Genomic DNA, 20,413 nt, shown 5'->3' on the forward strand with positions numbered 1-20,413 from the left:
CCGAGCAGCTGATGACCGACTACCAATGAAAGGTCGCCTCACGAGAATCTTCAATAGAGTGATTTCTGGGCTTAGTCCCAGGAACGTCTGTTTGCCGCTGCCTATTGCTGATTACTATAGCTTTGGATGGAGAGCCAGCAGTAACCAAGTGAACAGCATGAGTCTAAGCAAGGCGCTGGGACTGACGTCTTTGCTGAGCAACAACCACTGTGGCTGAATGGGAGACCGCAGAGGGTGACACAGCTTGAGATCCATCCAGTGCAGTGGAAGAATCCCGGCCCCTAATACTATGGGATGTTTTTAAATGCTTAGGAAGCCTTTACAGGTGTTTTTTGTTCATTATTCTAATTTACTGAGATAATGACTTTTTTTTAACATATAGTGGTAGATCAGCTTACAAGACTGTTCACGGAGGCAGACACAGGAACACTGTCTCTTTAAGAACGTCCTTTGGCTTATAGGCAGCATAAACCAAGGTGTAGCAAAACAAATACAGCCCTCTTCTGGGCAAAACAGGAAACAGAACAAAATGGTAACACCAAGCACAGTCCTTCAGGGAGCGGGGTTCCTTCCGCTCACCACTAGCAGAACACACACTGTTCAGGTTGGTTCCAGCACAACCTCTTCTCTGGAGTGTTGGACTGTTTCTCTTCAGACACTGAACCCTACTGCCTTTGGAGGCCAGCTACTTAAGCCCCAGACCACACCCTGTGGTGGAGATAAGGTGGACATCCTCCCACCCCCTCCATGGATGTCCACTTAAAACTCAACCCATTATACAAATTAACTTTTAACCCCTCACTGCACTTAGCGTGTTGGAGGAAAATCTCTGGGTTTTATACCATTGAGGCCATTAAGCATAGTGAAACATAGCTCCCCTCCAGCACTATGTCAGTGACTTTGTCACAACATACAATGTTTTTTTTCAACATGTTTCTTTACTCCTTGTTTCTGTGTTTACCCTTGTTGTTTTGCTGCCTTAAGTCTGAATCTACAATGTTCTCATTCCAAAAAGAACAATTAAAACTATTGCTTGAACAGGTGTGTCCAAACTTTTTACTGATACTGTAAGAAACTTTGTAATATATCTTATTAAAGAAATCTGTTTCTTTCTCTAATCATGTGCCATGTCTTCCCGTCTCCCCATCTGCTGATCTCATCATTCACTCAAAAAAACTGTTAAAATCCTTTTTTGGGCAAAGACAGATAGATTACCAGCTTACTGTCACATCACATTTTACTATTAATGAGAGAAGAGGAAGGAAAAGCAGAGCAGCGGGTGAACACAGAGATTATGCTGCTGCTTCTAGCAAGTGATTTATCTCACTTCAGTGCCGGACTCACAGCCGCATAGCCTAGTACTACTGCATAACGTCTTCTATGCTGCTGTTGCTTTTGTTTGTGTACTATAGAGAGGAGAGAACAGAAATCTATCTCTCTCCGAAGAAGGGGAAACTGATGAAAAAGCAGGATATAAGTCATAAAAATTACAAAAATAGTATTATTCCTCATGTACACCCGCTATCTTATATTGAAAAAGTTACATAAAAAATAGATATGCTTTAATTGATACTCTAAAAATAAGAAAATATATGAAAAGAAAGAAGCATTGTTTTGTACGACTGTCATTGCAAACCAGAGAATATCTGCATACTAGATTTTACCATTCTAATATCAAGGGAACTGAATTCAGAACTGACTTCCAACCCTACATCCAAGATTTTTTTTGGCACAAAGTTTTGTTACAACCTTAGAGTCAACCTGGGAGTAGTGAATGCAGAGATTTTTTTTGGGAGAGCCTTTACTAGATAATAAAAGTAGATTTGTGGCTTGGGTATTAGAGAAGTCGATGCATCCAACAAAGGAATGAGCAAATGCTAACTCCTCATGGCAATATTTTACGAGGCACTAGGGTTACTAGACTGATGTGTTGTAGTATTCAGCAGGGTAACCTATTGAAACCAACTGTTATTCTACTGAGAATGACAGGATTAGAGTTTGCATTATCTTCTTAATCATATATTGACATTTTACTTCTCAGCCTTTTAGCCCCGCAGAACGCTTAGAAGGTCTTTTTTATGAGAATCTGAATGTAAGCATTGAGACGATGCGAGAGGGACCTTAATGATTTTATAAGCAGACTCCACAAACCAGGCGTTACTATTCCTACCTTCAAAGCCTAATCTTTCCCTGGAGTTTTGCTATGCGGTATTCACAGTCGTTCTGTAGCCAGAGGCAGCAAGTGAAAGGCGCAGTTTAAGAAGCAAACATTGACATTTTGAAATATTGTGAAATTGACTTCTAGTATAATACTGCAAAACTACTTTTCAAATGAAAAATTAAGTTTGTAGATTTACTTTGAATTCCTCTACTTTGCTACCTCCAAGTTATAGGCTAAGAAAGCTGCCATAGATGTGATTCCTGCTCAAGTTCGGAGCATATGCTTCTACTATCTGCCCACATAATGTAGAAGAGACTCTACGAGGGAGCTGTTCTAATACCAAAAGCGCTAATACATAGACCACCAAGAGCCTCTGCCTTAAACGGGTTGTCCAGGTTTGAGACGAAAATCTGCAAACACTATGTGTGACTGCAGACTTCTAAATCCTCACATAGCGCACACTGCACATTGTCAGGATTCTCCAGTGACAGTGGTGAACGCGGGCGGTCACATGACCCCAAGTATGCGATTTGCACTCTTCCAGCCATGATTAGATGTGCGTGGCCTCAACCAATGCAAGTGAATTGAGGAAGGTAGAGCATGTTTAGTCGGTACGGTATTGCATTTATGCAAATTGCCATCATGTGACCCTCTGCTCTTATACTAGAGGGTACTGACAGCATGCAGTGTTGTATTGGGTGTAAAATTGTTGGAGATGCAAAATTTCAAAAGAAAAAAAAAAGCACTAATGGAGTTGCTTCACCTACGATCTGGAGCAGGGCACATGGCCCAGACTTCCGGCTAGGGACACTAGATCTCTGGGCAAGCACCACTGTATTGATATTACCGTGATGCTGATTCCGTTGGGTCCCAGGGTGAGGCAGTGAGCGGTTGTGAGAAATCATCATTCCTGGAGCAGGTGGTGCAATGAGATAAATGTATTGCACCAACTGTGCTAGCCCGCTCTGTGTGCATAAGAGAAGAACACTTGGTCGCTGAGGTTACTGTATGTGAGAGCAAACTTTATTAAAAATAAATATTTACAATTAAAAATAAAGGATATATTTTCAGATGCTTTTATATCATCATCACATTCTTCAAAATTGTACATATTTTGTCATCATTGACATTAGTCCCTTTTTTCCTGTTGGAATCGCAACTTCATATGAAAGCCTCTAGGGCAGCTCAAAACCGGACACTGCACTGCTGACACAGATGATATGTCCACTTATATCAGTTCCATATTCTTAAAGGGGTTGTCCACTCTTTATATTGATGGCCTACCCTTAGGATCGGGACACGTTAAGAGAATCTGTCACCAGGTCAAAAGTGACCAGTTTTTGCTCTTATATTTTTCTAGCTGCTACCTTGAGCATTTTGTGGATTTTTTTATTATGTTAATCCACCACAGATCTGGACATTTCTAGTCATTGTTACTTTTTATGGCCTTTACCAAGGCGTGTTGCTCATAAGGTAATAATGCAGAGCAGCCTGAAGTGAATCCTGTCACCAACACCCCCTTCATAAGGAACATGGAAGGGAGCCCTAAATACAACAGCCCACATGTAGAACCGTATAGCGCATTTTTAAAAGAAAAAAGAACACCCGAGGGAGCAGTGGGAATAAAATAAGAGCAAAAATTGGCCAATAAGTCTTTATGTGACCAGCTCTTTTCACTCATCTATGAGTTTGGCCCCTAAAATCTTTGAAGAGAGGTTTACCCGTCCAGGCCTCCAGACAAATGCAGGAGGCAGTGGACCCATATAATTAAGACGGTATCACAGGTGCAAGAATACCGGTGAAACAACCGCTCACAGCCTACCAATACATGGAGGGGGCGGTTGCCTGGTATATTAATGCCAAAATATCAGCTAATACCTCACATTTTTTATGTGGTTTTTTTGCACTTTTTATGCAGGGTGCAGGTGGGCCCATTTGGTCTTGTAAACTGCGGTGTCTGATCTAATAGAAGGGTGTCACTACTAGGCTGTTAACCTGGATGCTGTGCATTGCCATAGTGTGAACAGCGCCGCATACAAGTTTTTTATTGTGCATTAATATACCAGGCAACCGCCCCCTCCATGTATTGGTAGGCTGTGAGCGGTTGTTTCATCAGTATTCTTGCACCTGTGTTGCCATCTTAATTATATGGGTCCACTGCATTTGTCTGGAGGCCTGAATGGGTAAACCTCTTTGCTTTTTTGCGGTTTTCTTGTATTATTGGAGGATATTTAAGTCCTCTTCTTGTGCTATTTCAGTGTTAGAATTTAGTGTTAGGGACCCGTAAACGTGGGGACCTTTGGCGCAGGTTACGGGCTCACGTATTTTGGCCAAAATATCAGCTAATACCTCACTTTTTTATGTGTTTTTTGCACTTTTTATTCAGGGTGGTAAACTGCGGTCTTGTAAACTGCGGTGTCTGTTCACATGGCATGCATTTTGATAGTGCTGGGCAGCCCGCCTGACCTAATAGAAGGACGTAACTAATAGGCTGTTAACCTGGATGCTGTGCATTGCCATAGTGTAAACAGCGCCGCATACAAGTTTTTTATTGTGCATTAATATACCAAGCAACCGCCCCGTCCATGTATTGGTAGGCTGTGAGCGGTTGTTTCATTGGTATTCTTGCACCTGTTTTGCCATCTTAATTATATGGGTCCACTGCATCCTGATAGTGCATATGTCTGGAGGCCTGGACAGGTAAACCTCTCTGCTTTTTTGCTGTTTTCTTGTATTATTGGAGGATTTTTAAGTCCTCTTTTTTGTGCTATTTCACCCCTAAAATCTTTATTAAGTTAACAGATGTTGTTGTCACAGTTGTATATATTGCATTACAGTTGAGCGTTTGCTGTGGGACCCAACTTCGATTTAAAAGAGACTTATTGGTGAGTGGTAGTAGACCATCATTTTAGGTAACGACGATAGAATTAGGATGTGGAGGGAATGCAATGAATAATGGAACTCTGAGATAATCAATGACCAAGGAAATAACCATTCCATCTCTCGAGTTCACGTTCTTGGTCATGGTGGAGCAGAACCCACTCTTTTATTGCTACAGCCCCTTAGAGGCCAGAGGATATACTATAAGAGCTGTCTTCAGGGTAGATTAGCAAGTCATGATCCAATGCATACCTCTTCTGTTCTACAAGGTATATAGCTTAGAGGGAGAAGAAGAAAAACCTTTTCAGCTTGGTGGAAATGTTCAACTTACAACTTGCATGACAAATATCTCTACAATACGTATAAACTATAGGAATAAAAGATATGTCATCCCCTGAGGAAGAAGTCTTATACACTTCGAAACGCGTTGGAAAATAAATGATTAATCTATCTACGTAACCTGGATTTGGTATCTTGTTTAGCAGCGCACATAAGTCCAAGAATTTTATTCCATAAAAGTTTAAATATCTCTACAAAGCTTTTTCTGGCTTTCTACAACGACCAATTAAGAAATCATCAGGCATCGAGCAGAAGCTCCAGTGTGCTTTATCCCTCTGTTTTTAAACTGATACTGATAATTGCCCAGATGAACATTAGCCCAGAAAGATGTCAGGTTTACATGCCATTGCTTTCACTCTATATAATACCCAATACGGCCAAGGGCAACTGACTGGAAAATGTACTAAGAATATGAATCAACAGTGTATACTGTGTGCATTAAGTGTAGAGAATAGTGGGATGAAGCGTTCATCACCCTCTATGCGAACATATTTTTTATATTACTGTACATAGTTTGTAGCTGGAATATTATCGTTCAGATAGGGACACCAGCTGTGCAGTGTGGGACCCAGCTGTTGTATTCTACACTGAATGGGCATCTGGAGCCCGGTGAGATGTTGTTAGATTCCAGCTGGGTATTTCACATCCTGTCTTGCATTCACAGTTGGAATGAATGGGTGCGTAATATTAAGCTGAAGTGGCCCTTCTGGATTTTTTTTTTGCTGCTTCTTTTGCAGGGAGCCTCAATGAAGCATCGCTGATTAGATTAGCGGTCCTCTGTTTTTGTATCATTCTAGGAAAGGCAGAACAGAAAACTTCACTTATTGTTTGTCAGTGTTCCATTACTAGAATTTTAAAAGATATCACATAGAACTGAACACAAAGTACAATGTCAAAACAAGTGGTGAAAAAACTCAATTTACCCGGGGCCGCTGGAGGTAGAATCTGGGTGAGGCTGGGCCGCATCAGATTTTCCACAAGAAAAGCTCTTACAAAAACATTTGTGCTCAACAAAGAACTATTGCATTTCCCACTTTTCCTGAAATTGTCTGTGCTCATCACCAACCTTTCTCTTCACTGCAGGCTTTGAAAAAGACATGTTTGGGGCTGTGTAATAGATAATTCCACTTGGTGTCACTGTTTCAGTGTTAGCCGATGTGTCTTTTCCGCTTTTTTTTTGTCCCACTGAGCAGCAATGTCCGCGGCCGCCTCCGCTTCTGAGCCCGGGGTAATGGCGCAAGTTCGCAATAAGGCCGGCTGATGACCCGCCTCCGAGAGCAATATACCGCACCGTCCCACCGATCATTCTGAACCTGGCGCACCTGAGTCTGTGGCGCGGTCCGGTCCCTGGTCGGCTGCTCCTGCTGCATGTGTTGTGAGTGTGACTCATACGCCTTGCCTGCTGACAGCAAGCTGCTGTGACTGTCTAGCCATCTTCATACTCACCTCCTCCTGCTGCAGCTCCCCTGGTCCATCGCCGACATCTTCCTGTATGAGCGCGCGGTCACATGTCATGTGGTACCGCTCATTAGGCTCATGAATATGGGCGCCACGCCTATGAGAGTGGAGTGGCGTCCATATTCATGACCTTAATGAGCGGTACTACATGTGACTGGGATTTCACATGCGAGACTCGGCCGTGTTTATCGCATGTGTGATCCCGGCCAAGGTGATGGCCGCAAACTATTGTCCCGAGGGCCGCGAGTTTGAGACCCCTGCCTTACATATTAGTAATATATTGTACAGCTAATTTCCATTATTCATAGGCCATGAACATCCCTAAACTAATATTTCTCATTATTATGAATCCACTGTCGTACCTAAACTAATGTCTTTGTGCTTTTTTTCCACATTACGATGTATCACTACTAGATGCCACTACTATAATTATCCAGATGCCTCTTCCATCCCTAAACTTTTCCATTATCTGCCAATCTTAAAGGGATATTCCCATCTCCAAGATGCTATAACAATATGTAGTAGGTATAATAATAATAGAAAATACATCCAATTAGAAATGTAGTATAGTTCTTCTGATTTGCTATGTTGCTGAATCCAGAAGAACTATACTACATTTCTAATAGAAGTTTTTCTCTAATATTATTATTAAGATGGCTGTCACGCTTACTGGCTCCACGCTCCCCACCTCCGCCTCGGCTCCTGCTGCCGCCTCTCCTCGCGCCGGGTGCGCCCGCCGCCTCCGGCGTGCTCCTGCGGCGGGCGCGCGCTCGCCTGCACTCCTGTCCTCTGCCCCGTGCTCTGTCCCGACGTTCTGCCCAGGGTGCATGCGCGCCCTGCGCTCCAGATCCCAGTACAGGCCAAGCCAGGCCTTCTCCCCGCCTTCCTGACCCTGCCGACCTGACCCGGAACTCCTGTCTCTATAAGAGGCAGCCTCTTCCTCCAGATCACCGCCTGATCGTCACTTTTCTCCCTCGGTGACTCTGGCCCCAGCCTGCCTGCCTTTTCCTGCTGTTCCTTCCCTTTCCTCGTGCACCCTGTTAACCTGGTCCTTGTGTTCCTCCCAGTGCCCGTCATCTCGTGTCCGTGTCCAGCCTGTACCTGCGTCTGACCCGTGTCTGCCCGTTCCAGCCTTGCCTGCCTGTATCCTTCAGCCTCCGTTCCTGGCTTCCAGTCCTGCCGGTTCCGGTCCAGCTCATTCTTCTGCCAGCCCGCTGCATCTCCTGTTGTGCTCCTCCATCCTCGGGTACCAGCTGCCGTGGTGAGTAGTTTCCCCTGGGCCTGTCCCAAACGCTCCCTGTATAGGGGGTGGTCCACCTGGTCCGCTCGCCCAGGGGAGGTTCGCTTGCCGCGGTCCAGTGGGTTCACCCTTGGGAATCATCACAGAACGATCAGGCCATGACCCCGCTGGTACTTCTACCCCGACCCAAAAGGAACTTCTGTTCCTGCGGGAAAATCAAGCGAGGATCATGTCGTTCCTCAAGTCCATGGAGTCTCGTCTCTCGTCACTACAGGCCTCGGATCCAGGGAGTACCACCCAGATCGCCGGCCTCCAGCAGGAGCTTGCCCAGCAGCGCGACACTCAGGCTCATATCCTGAACTACATGGCCTCAGTGGACAACCGCTTGCTGGCCCTCCAGACCGCGGCCGCAGCCCCGGCACAGCCTGCGGTTCCGCTCCCTTCCCCTCGCCTGGCTAAACCCCCGCGATATAGTGGCGACCCCAAGACGTGTAGAGGGTTTTTAAATCAATGCCAGCTACATTTCGAGTTGCTGCCACAACAGTACCCCACTGACCGTGCCAAGGTGGCCTTCATCGTGTCCCACTTAGAAGGAGAGGCTCTAGCTTGGATTAACCCCCTCTGGGAAAGAGACGATCCCGTGGTCACCCAACTCTCCTTTTTTCTAGACACCTTTCGTAAGGTGTTTGATGAACCCGGTCGCCTTGCCTCCGCTACCGAGGCACTGTTCAATCTTCATCAAGGCACGCTCTCAGTAGGTCAGTACACCATTCGGTTTCGCACCCTGTCCTCAGAGTTGGGTTGGAACAATGAGGCCTTGGTGGGAGCCTTTTGGCGGGGTCTTTCAGGGCGGATCAAGGACGAGTTGGCGGGTCGGGATACCCCCACCTCCTTGGAGGACTTAATCTCTTTGGCCACCCGCATCGACCTCCGCTTTCAAGAACGTTCCCGAGAGCTCGCTAGGGACAGGAGACCTCTTTGCGCTCCTCCGGCCGCTCGGAGTCCACCTCGAGTCCGCTCCACTCCAGCCTCCACGCTCCCGCTACCGGAACCCATGCAAGTGGATCGCCTCAAACCGGTGGAGGAGCGTCGGAGAGAGAGGGTCGAACAGGGGCTCTGTTTCTACTGTGGGAGTGCGTCCCACTTTCTTCGTGCCTGCCCCACTCGTCCGGGAAACGCCTCCGCCTAGGACAGGTAAGAGAGGTCTTCCTAGGTCATTTTGACTCCTCTCTACCCTTGACCCTATCTGTCCTTTTGCACCTGGATTCTAAACGTTTTTCTGAATGGGCCTATATAGATTCTGGGGCGGCCGGTAACTTCATTCAACTTGAGGCAGTTAAAAGACTCGGAATTCCTGTCAGATCCCTCGAGACCCCTCGGCAGATTGCTTCGGTCGACGGTCAACCCCTGCGGGAGTCCGTTACTCAGGTTACCGAAGAGGTGGAGCTTCAGGTCGGAGCCTTACACCGGGAGAAGATAGTTTTCTACGTGCTGCCTTCTTTGTCCCATGCCATCCTTCTGGGACTCCCCTGGCTAAGGACCCACGAGCCTATCCTGGATTGGCGCTCTGGTGACGTTCTGCGATGGGGTCAACTTTGTCAAGAGAAGTATCTACTCCCTGTACAGCCGCCGAAATTTCCACGTCCAACGTCGATGTCTACCGAATTACCCTCCGCCTACTGGGCCTTTTTGGATGTCTTCGACAAGAAGGAAGCAGAGACCCTGCCCCCGCATCGTCCATATGACTGCCCCATCGATCTGCTCCCCGGTTCTACGCCGCCTCGTGGTCGGATCTACCCGCTGTCTCCCTCCGAGACCCAGGCCATGTCCGAATACGTTCAGGAAAACTTGGCCAAGGGCTTTATTCGTAAGTCTTCCTCACCTGCAGGCACTGGGTTCTTTTTTGTCAAGAAGAAGGACGGGTCCCTGCGTCCCTGTATCGATTATAGAGGGCTCAACGATATCACCATCAAGAATAAATATCCTCTGCCCCTCATTCCGGAGCTTTTCGACCGTCTACGGGGTGCACGGATCTTCACTAAATTAGATCTTCGAGGGGCCTACAATCTGGTCCGGATCCGCTCCGGTGATGAATGGAAGACCGCCTTCAACACTCGTGACGGCCATTATGAATACCTTGTTATGACCTTAGGCCTATGCAATGCTCCCGCGGTGTTCCAAGAATTTGTCAACGACATTTTTCGAGATCTTCTTTACTCCTGCGTGGTGGTTTACTTGGACGACATTCTGGTGTTCTCTCCGGACTTGTCCACACACCGAAAAGACGTGCGTCAAGTTTTACTTCGTCTGAGAACACATCGTCTCTACGCCAAGCTGGAGAAATGCGCCTTCGAACAGTCGTCTCTGCCGTTCTTGGGTTACATCATTTCCGATTCTGGCTTGCGCATGGATCCGGGAAAAGTGTCTGCGGTACTCAACTGGCCGCGTCCTCAGGGAATTAAGGCAATCCAACGGTTCCTGGGATTCGCCAACTATTACCGGCAGTTTATCCCGCACTTTTCCTCTCTGACCGCTCCCATCTCTGCTTTGATCCGAAAGGGAGCCGATCCTCACCACTGGCCTCCTGAAGCCGAGAACGCCTTCCGGACCTTGAGGCAAGCCTTTGCCACAGCCCCGGTGCTACATCGTCCAGAGGCGAACAAACCGTTCACCCTAGAGGTAGCCGCTTCTGCCACCGGCGCCGGTGCGGTTCTCTGCCAGAGATCTCCTTCCGGTCGCTTGGTGCCCTGCGGATTCTTCTCCAAGACATTCTCCCCTGCGGAGAGAAACTATACCATCGGGGACAGAGAGCTGCTTGCCATTAAGCTAGCCTTGGAAGAGTGGCGGTATCTTCTGGAGGGAGCGGTACACCCACTTCAGATCTACACCGACCACAAGAATCTAGCCTACATTCAATCAGCACAAAGGCTTAATCCCCAGCAGGCCCGATGGTCACTATTCTTTAACCGGTTCGATTTTGAGCTCCATTTCCATCCGGGTGATAAGAATCTCAAAGCGGATGCTCTGTCTCGATCCTTTCTGGTCACCGACAACGAGGAGGAGCCTTCACACATTGTGGAACCAAGCAAGCTCATCGTAGTCGCGCCTGTTAACCTGACTTCCTTGCTCCCCGGCAAGACTTTTGTCCAAGATGATGACAGGAGGCGAGTTCTACATTGGGGTCATGCTACCAAGCTAGCGGGTCATGCCGGCCTCAAGAAAACATTCTCCCTCATCTCTCGTTTTTATTGGTGGCCTTCTTTGTCTCAAGATGTCTGAAGTTTCATCCTCTCCTGCCCATCGTGTGCCAAGAACAAGGTCCCACGTCATCCACCCTCCGGTTATCTGCATCCACTTCCGGTTCCTCGGCTCCGTGGCAGCATATCGCGATGGATTTTATTACTGATCTACCTCGTTCCTCAGGTCACACGGTCATTCTGATGGTCGTGGACCGCTTCTCCAAGATGGCCCACTTTATCCCTCTGCCCGGTCTACCTTCCGCTCCTGACCTGGCGAGAATTTTTATATCTCATGTCTTCCGGATTCATGGCTTCCCCAAGCACATTGTCTCGGACAGAGGGGTTCAGTTTACCTCGCGTTTCTGGAGGGCTCTATGCAAGCTGATGGAAGTGAAGTTGGACTTTTCCTCCGCTTACCACCCTCAGTCCAACGGTCAAGCGGAACGCACGAACCAGATCCTCGTAGCATACCTCCGACATTTTTCCAACGCCCATCAGAACAATTGGTCCAGCTTGCTCCCTTGGGCCGAATTCGCTTACAACAACCATACCAGCGAATCCTCCGCCAATTCGCCTTTCTTTACGGTCTACGGTCAACATCCTGGTATACCTCTGCCGGTACTCCCGCCGAGGTCGGCAGCCAGCAGCCGATCTTCTGACCGAGTAGTTCTCCAGGGTCTGGCAGGAGACCAAAACCGCACTTAAGCGAGCACGAGACAGGTTCAAGAGGCACGCCGATAAGAGACGTCTGGATTCTCCGCTGTACCACCCTGGGGATAAAGTTTGGCTATCAAAATTTGTTCGTCTCAAAATTCCCTCCTACAAACAAGGTCCCCGCTACATCGGTCCCTTTGAGGTCCTAGCCCGTATCAATGACATTGCCTACAAGCTAAAACTCCCCACTTCACTGCGGATTCCTAACTCATTTCACGTTTCCCTCTTAAAACCGGTCATACTCAACCAGTTTCATGCTTCTACTGGCAGCATTCCCGCGCCCGTGTCCGCACAGGATGTCTTTGAGGTTAAGGAAATTCTTGCTATGAAACGATCTAGAGGTAAAACTTTCTTTTTAATTGACTGGAAAGGTTTTGGCCCTGAGGAGAGATCCTGGGAACCCCTGGAGAACATTCAAGCTCCCCAGATTTTAGCTAAGTTTCTTTCCGGCCGTGGGAAGAGGGGGCGTAAAAGGGGGGGTACTGTCACGCTTACCGGCTCGATACTCCCCGCCTCCGCCTCGGCTCCTGCTGCCGCCTCTCGCGCCGGGTGCGCCCGCCGCCTCCGGCGTGCTCCCGCCGCGGGCGCGCACTCGCCTGCACTCCTGTCCTCTGCCCCGCGCTCTGTCCCGACGTTCTGCCCAGGGCGCATGCGCGCCCTGCGCTCCAGGTCCCAGTACAGGCCAAGCCAGGCCTTCTCCCCGCCTTCCTGACCCTGCCGACCTGACCTGGAACTCCTGTCTCTATAAGAGGCAGCCTCTTCCTCCAGATCACCGCCTGATCGTCACTTTTCTCCCTCGGTGACTCTGGCCCCAGCCTGCCTGCCTTTTCCTGCTGTTCCTTCCCTTTCCTCGTGCACCCTGTTAACCTGGTCCTTGTGTTCCTCCCAGTGCCCGTCATCACGTGTCCATGTCCAGCCTGTACCTGCGTCTGACCCGTGTCTGCCCGTTCCAGCCTTGCCTGCCTGTATCCTTCAGCCTCCGTTCCTGGCTTCCAGTCCTGCCGGTTCTGGTCCAGCTCATTCTTCTGCCAGCCCGCTGCATCTCCTGTTGTGCTCCTCCGTCCTCGGGTACCAGCTGCCGTGGTGAGTAGTTTCCCCTGGGCCTGTCCCAAACGCTCCCTGTATAGGGGGTGGTCCACCTGGTCCGCTCACCCAGGGGAGGTTCGCTTGCCGCGGTCCAGTGGGTTCACCCTTGGGAATCATCACAGAGGCAATACCCTTTTAAGTTAAACTTTCTCATTATCCGGCAGCAACTGCCATCCCAAAACTAATTCTAGAGAGTTGTAATGGACAGTAATATTTGGGGGTCAATTACTTATCCAGACACCAATAATTTAACCCCTTTCCGACATCGGGCGTAATAGTTTGCCGTTGTCGGACTCCATCCCTTTCATGTGAGCTGAGTCCAAATCTTTTCCAGCACATGTTAGCTGTTTTGAATAGCTGACATGTGCCACTAACAGCCGTGGGTAGAATTGCGATCCACCCGCGGCTGTTACCTAGTTAAATGCATTTGACAAACTCTAACAGCAGCATTTAACACACGCTTCCAGCCTGCCGGAAATCCCACCCATCTTCACCCGTGTCATATGACCACGGGTCGCTGATGGGTTGGCATGACAACCAGAGGTCTCCAGCAGATGTCTATGGTTGTTACTGCTGGATTGCTATGAGCGCCAACTGGTGGTCGGTGATCATAGCAAGTGAGCAATTCTGCCACATACAGGAGATCTGATTATCGCCTGTACAGTGGGGGAAATGAGTGTTTGATCCCTTACTGATTTTGTAAGTTTGCCCACTGACAAAGACATGAACAATCTATAATTTTAAAGGTAGGTTATTTTTTACTTTGAGAGATAGAATATCAAAAATAAAATCCAGAAAACCACATAGTATAAATTATATAAATTTCCCTTAAGGCTGGTTTCACACATCCAACACATCCAACATTAACAGTCTAAGTACAGAATACATTGTGCGGGTGGGTGGCGGGCCTACTTGTTGAGTTTGAGTCAGTCAGATGGTCTGTACTGTTAATGAAACTGCTTGGAATTGAACATATTTTTATCACATTAATGATCACTGTCTTCTTGATAACTTTGTAACTATGTACTTAGTTTTTAATGCAGACAAGTTTTGAATTTGACATTCCAAGATCAAGAAAAGTATGTCGCAATCACCAAAAATTATGTCTTTCATCACAGTTCAGGTAATAATTAAATGCATTAATTATTCAACTAAAACTGCGTGATTTTGTTTTTTGCCTTGACCTTGATTTATACTTAATGTTGAATGAAAAATAATCTTTTTCTCTCAGCGGTATTAGCAAACCCCTTGAGACACAAATTGCAAAATAACCCTTATTAGTAACATGAAACATTTAAAACGGCATGATGTGAAATTGAAGACAAAACTATTCTGTCAACTGTTCAAAGATTTCTAAGGATATCCAAATTTTGGGAAATTTTTATGGCATGCTGCCGATTGAAGTGCAAGAACAAATCCTTTTTAAAATGAGAAATCAATTATCATTTGAGCAGTGTGCAGATTATCTGGATAAAGATTATTCTGCTGTGAAAAAGAAAGATTTATCAGTCTCTAATGTTTTACATATCTCATGCACATAGAGACTAGAGATGAGCGACTTTGCCTTTTTTAGGGTCGAGTCGGGTTTCATGAAACCTGACTTTTTCAAAAGTCGAGTCGAACGAAATCGGCCAACTATAGGCAAAAGTCGGAGGTCCGACTGAAACACAAAACCCAATGCAAGTCAATGGGGAAGCAAAGTCGGCAGGGAGTGGAGGACAGTAAACACACCTACAGTGCCCATTTCAATGCCAACAACATCAATTCTTATTACTTAAGCTTGTCAACCATAATTTACTTTATAATAAGGCTAAGTGCACACGTACCGGAACTCTCGTGGAAATTACCGCGAGAATTCCGGAATTCCAGTCCGTGGGAAAATCGCATTTTAAATTCCCGCGATTTTCCCGCGGAAAAACTAGCATTTTGCAAGCGTAATTAGCTTGCAGAATGCTAGCGTTTTCCAAGCGATCTGTAGCATCGCTTGGAGAACTGATTGACAGGTTGGTCACACTCGTCAAACACAGTGTTTGACAAGTGTGACCAACTTTTTACTACTGAGGCCGCCTATGCAGCATCAGTAGTAAAAGATAGAATGTAAAAAAAAAAAAAAAATAGTGTTAATTCTAACCTTCCGACGTCCCGCGCATCCGTTCCCAGTAATCCTTTGTGAAAATGCCCGCGATGACGTCAGTTCTCGCGGGATCGCGACGTCTCACGGTAATTCGCGATGACGTCGCACGAATGACCGCGAGACTTCGCGATCCCGCGAGAACGGACGTCATCGCGAGCATTTTCGCAAAGGACTACTGGGAACGAGAGCGTGAAGAGAAGCGGGAAGGCTGCGCGGGACGCCGGAGGGTGAGAATAACAATATTTTTTATTTTAAATTCTATTTTTTACAGGGATATGGTACCCAAAGCCCGGACGACAGTCTCCTCTCCTCCTGACCGTGGGTACCATCCGCAATTGTTCTGCTTACTTTCCGCATGGTGTGCACAGCCACATGCGGGAAGTAAGTGGAACAATGCATTCCTATGGGTGCGGGATCGCCACGATTCCGCAAATTAATGAGCATGCTGCGGTTTTTACCGCGAAGCGATTCCGCCGCGGTAAAAACCGCAGCATTAGCACAGCATTGCGGAATCCCATAGGAATGCATGGGATGCTTATTTTTCACGTTTTCGCGGCAAAATCGCGCGGTTAAAACCGCCGTGGAAACGCGAAAAAAACGCCACGTGTGAACTCAGCCTAATAGTTACGCATTGAAAGCGGGGTTATTTGGCTAAAGTTGTGGGGAGGTAGGGCTGGCTCCAGGTTTTCGTGTGCCCTGGGCCAAAGAGTGTCAGTGCGCCCCTTTAACACATACCACAATTCATGATGCTCCGATACGGCACAGAAATATAGGCATAGTACAATGAAAAATACTTCACTTCTTACATGACATGACTGATATCTATTTTAAATTCTACAATAGCTCAAAAAACGGACACTATATTGCTCCATACAGTATTATGGCCACCACATGGTGCGCCATACAGAATAATGAGCCCCATATATTTCTCCATACAGAATAATTGGTCTCATATAATGTTCCATACAGTATATGATGAGCTCCACATAATGCTACAGTATATAATGGTCTCCATGGATGATGCTCCAGTGTGTTATGGGCCCAAATAATGCTCCATATATAATGGGCCCCATTTCTAATGCTCCAGTGTATAATGGGCCCCATAGATGCTGCTCCATTGTCTGATCTGCCCCATTTAGAATGCTCCAGTATTTGATGAGCCCCATGGATGATGCTCCAGTGTCTTATGGGCCAAAATAATGCTCCATATATGAGCCCCATTTCTAATGCTCCAGTGGATAATGGGCCCCGTAAATGCTGCTCCGGTGTCTGATGTCCCCCATTTGGAATGCTCCAGTATTTGATGGGCCCCATGGATGATGTTCCAGTGTCTTAAGGGCCCAAATAATGCTCCATATATAATCTGCCCCATTTAGAATGCTCCAGTATATGATGGGCCCCATGGATGATGCTCCAGGGTCTTATGGGCCCAAATAATGCTCCATATATAATGTGCTCCATTTAGAATGAACCCATGCATCGTATGTGAAAAGAGCTCCATGGAGTAATCTGAAGTGTGGGCTGCCGCATGCTTCACTTTTGGTGTGGGTGAAGGACCCAAGGAAAGGGGTTGCTCCTGACCAGAAGACTGCACTGACGACTCAGTGCTTGCATTTTTTGAAACTTCAGAAGAGTAGGCGATAGAGCTGGAGGCTGTTTCAGCAATGTAAGCCAAAACCAGTTCCTGATGCTCTGGCTTTAAAAGCAGTATCCCTTCCTACATCTCCCCTGGCTCACTTTCCACATTTGATCCCATCACAGAAGAAGTCTCCAGACTCCTCTCTTCTCGTCCGACTACATGCACTACCGACCCCATTCCCTCACATCTCCAGTCTCTCTCTCCAGTCGTCACAACCCACCTAGCTACAATCTTTAATCTCTCCCTCTCCTCGGGCATTTTCCTTCCTCTTTCAAATGCGCCATCATTACTCCATTACTAAAGAAACCCGCTCTTGACCCATCCTGCACAAACAACTACAGACCAGTCTCCAATCACTCCATCATCTCTAAACTTTTGGAGCGCCTAGTTTACTCCCGCCTTACCCGTTACCTCTCCACTCACTCCCTTATAGACCTTTCACAGTCCTGCTTCCGCCCCCTACATTCGAGTGAAACTGCACTCATCAAAGTGACCAATGACCTTCTGACAGCAAAACGTAACGGTGACCACTCTCTGCTCATTCTTCTTGACCTATCTGCAGCTTTCAATACTGTTGACCACAATCTCCTACTCTCTAGGCTCCAGTCACTAGGCATTAAGGACACTGCTCTCTCCTGGTTCTCTTCCTATCTCTCTGACTGCCCCTTCAGTGTTTTGTTCTCTGGCTCCACGTCATCTCCTCTTCCTCTCGTTGTCGGGGTACCTCAGGGCTCAGTCCTTGGCCCCCTTCTCTTCTCTCTCTACACTCCCAATTGGACAGACCATCAGCAGATTTGGCTTTCAGTACCATCTTTATGCTGATGACACACAACTATATACATCATTCCCCGACCTTACCCCCGCTGTACTACAGAACGCCAGTGACTGTCCGCAGTCTCCAATATCATGTCCACTCTCTATCTGAAACTCAACCTCTCCAAAACTGAACTTCTGCTCCCGCCATCTACTAACCTCCCTAAATCTGACATTTCCCTCTCCATGGGTGGTACCACAATAACTCCCCGGCAGCAGGCGCGCTGTCTGGGTGTTATGTTTGAAACCAATCTCTCCTTCACATTCCATATACGATCTCTTGCCCGCTCTTGCCACTTACACCTAAAGAACATCTCTAGAATCTGCCCTTTTCTCACCCTCACTGTAGCATTGATCCACTCCCACCTGTATTACTGCAACGCTCTATTAATTAGCCTCCCCGTCATTCGACTATTCCCTCTCTAGTCCATACTTAATGCAGCAGCCAGGGTCGTCCATCTGGCTAATCGGTACTCGGACGTGTCTGCTCTTCGTCAGTCATTACACTGGCTGCCCATTCATTATAGGATCCAATTCAAAGTACTTGTTCTCACCCACAAAGCTCTCCACAGTGTGGCACCCCCTACATCTCCCTCATTTTTGTCTATCGGCCTAGCCAATCGCTGCGCTCTGCAAACGACTTTCGACTAACCTCTGCACTAATCCGTGCCTCCCACTCCCGACTCCAAGACTTCTCCCGTGCTGCTCCTATCCTCTGGAATTCTCTACCCCAAGAAATTAGGACTAACCACAATTTGCATAGTTTTAGGCGCTACCTCAAAACACATTTGTTCAGAGCGACTTATCACGTTCACTAATCAAAGTCATTCTATGTGTAAGTGTGCGTGTATAGCCCATTCACTATCTCCATCCATCCTTCACTCCCTCAAGATGGCTGGACCTTCATTGTAAATATACAATTGTAAATACACCCCTGTACTTTGAATCTCCCTCACCTCATGGTAGATTGTAAGCTCTCACGAGCAGGGTCGTCTTATTTCGTCTTACTTCGTCTTATTTTGCTTTAATTATTGTATTGTTAATGTTGTTACTTATGACTTGTGCTTTGAAACTGTTAAACTGTAAAGCGCTGCGGAATATGTTGGCGCTATATAAATAAAGATTATTATTATTATTTACCTACTCCCAGAAAAGGGAGCCTTTAAGGCCTTCCGGAGCCAGACCATGACGCAGACTCAACACCTCCTGCCTTAGCTGCTATTGTGCTTTTGGCACTACCAGCAGATGCACCACCACCACCATCAGACATGCTGCCCCCCCCCACGCGGCTTCTTCCACCATACTTACTAATTTTTGTGAAAATGTACCCAAAATACCAGCAGATATATGGTACTGTATCCGAAGTGTACAGCTCTATACAGTCTAGGGATAATTGTAAATCTCTGTATATATTTTATGAGTCAAACACAGATGCTCACAGGCTCAGTATGGATTACACAATAATCTAAAAAGTTGAAAAAGGGTACAGTATCACCAGATACAAGATATATATAGTATAGTTTAAACATTCTGAATCTCCGTATAGATTTCACGAGGCAGACACAAATGCTCTCAGGCCCAGTATGGATTAGACAAGAATATAAATAATTTTTAAATCTACATATACACTCACTGGCCACTTTATTAGGTACACCTGTCCAACTGTGTGTTAAGACTTAATTTCTAATCAGCCAATCACATGGCGGCAACTCAGTGCATTTAGGCATGTAGACATGGTCAAGACAATCTCCTGCAGTTCAAACCGAGCATCAGTATGGGGAAGAAAGGTGATTTGAGTGCCTTTGAACGTGGCATGATTGTTGGTGCCAGATGGGCTGGTCTGAGAATTTCAGAAACTGCTGATCTACTGGGATTTTCACGCACAACCATCTCTAGGGTTTACAGAGAATGGTCCGAAAAAGAAAAAAAATCCAGTGAGCGGCAGTTCTGTGGCCGGAAATGCCATGTTGATGCCAGAGGTCAGAGGAGAATGGGCAGACTGGTTCGAGCTGATAGAAAGGCAACAGTGACTCAAATTGCCACCCGTTACAACCAAGGTAGGCAGAAGAGCATCTCTGAACGCACAGTGCGTCGAACTTTGAGGCAGATGGGCTACAGCAGCAGAAGACCACACTGGGTACCACTCCTCTCAGCTAAGAACAGGAAACTGAGGCTACAATTTGCACAAGCTCATCGAAATTGGACAGTAGAAGATTGGAAAAACGTTGCCTGGTCTGATGAGTCTCGATTTCTGCTGCGACATTCGGATGGTAGGGTCAGAATTTGGCGTAAACAACATGAAAGCATGGATCCATCCTGCCTTGTATCAACGGTTCAGGCTGGTGGTGGTGGTGTCATGGTGTGGGGAATTTTTTCTGGGCACTCTTTGGGCCCCTTGGTACCAATTGAGCATCGTTGCAACGCCACAGCCTACCTGAGTATTGTTGCTGACCATGTCCATCCCTTTATGACCACAATGTACCCAACATCTGATGGCTACTTTCAGCAGGATAATGCGCCATGTCATAAAGCTCGAATCATCTCAGATTGGTTTCTTGAACATGACAATGAGTTTACTGTACTCAAATGGCCTCCTCAGTCACCAGATCTCAATCCAATAGAGCATCTTTGGGATGTGGTGGAACGGGAGATTCGCATCAGGGATGTGCAGCCGACAAATCTGCGCCAACTGTGTGATGCCATCATGTCA

The sequence above is a fragment of the Dendrobates tinctorius genome, unplaced genomic scaffold (genome assembly GCF_039654945.1).
Source record: "Dendrobates tinctorius isolate UK_male_01 unplaced genomic scaffold, ASM3965494v1 ptg000008l, whole genome shotgun sequence".
In the NCBI taxonomy this organism is placed as follows: domain Eukaryota; kingdom Metazoa; phylum Chordata; class Amphibia; order Anura; family Dendrobatidae; genus Dendrobates; species Dendrobates tinctorius.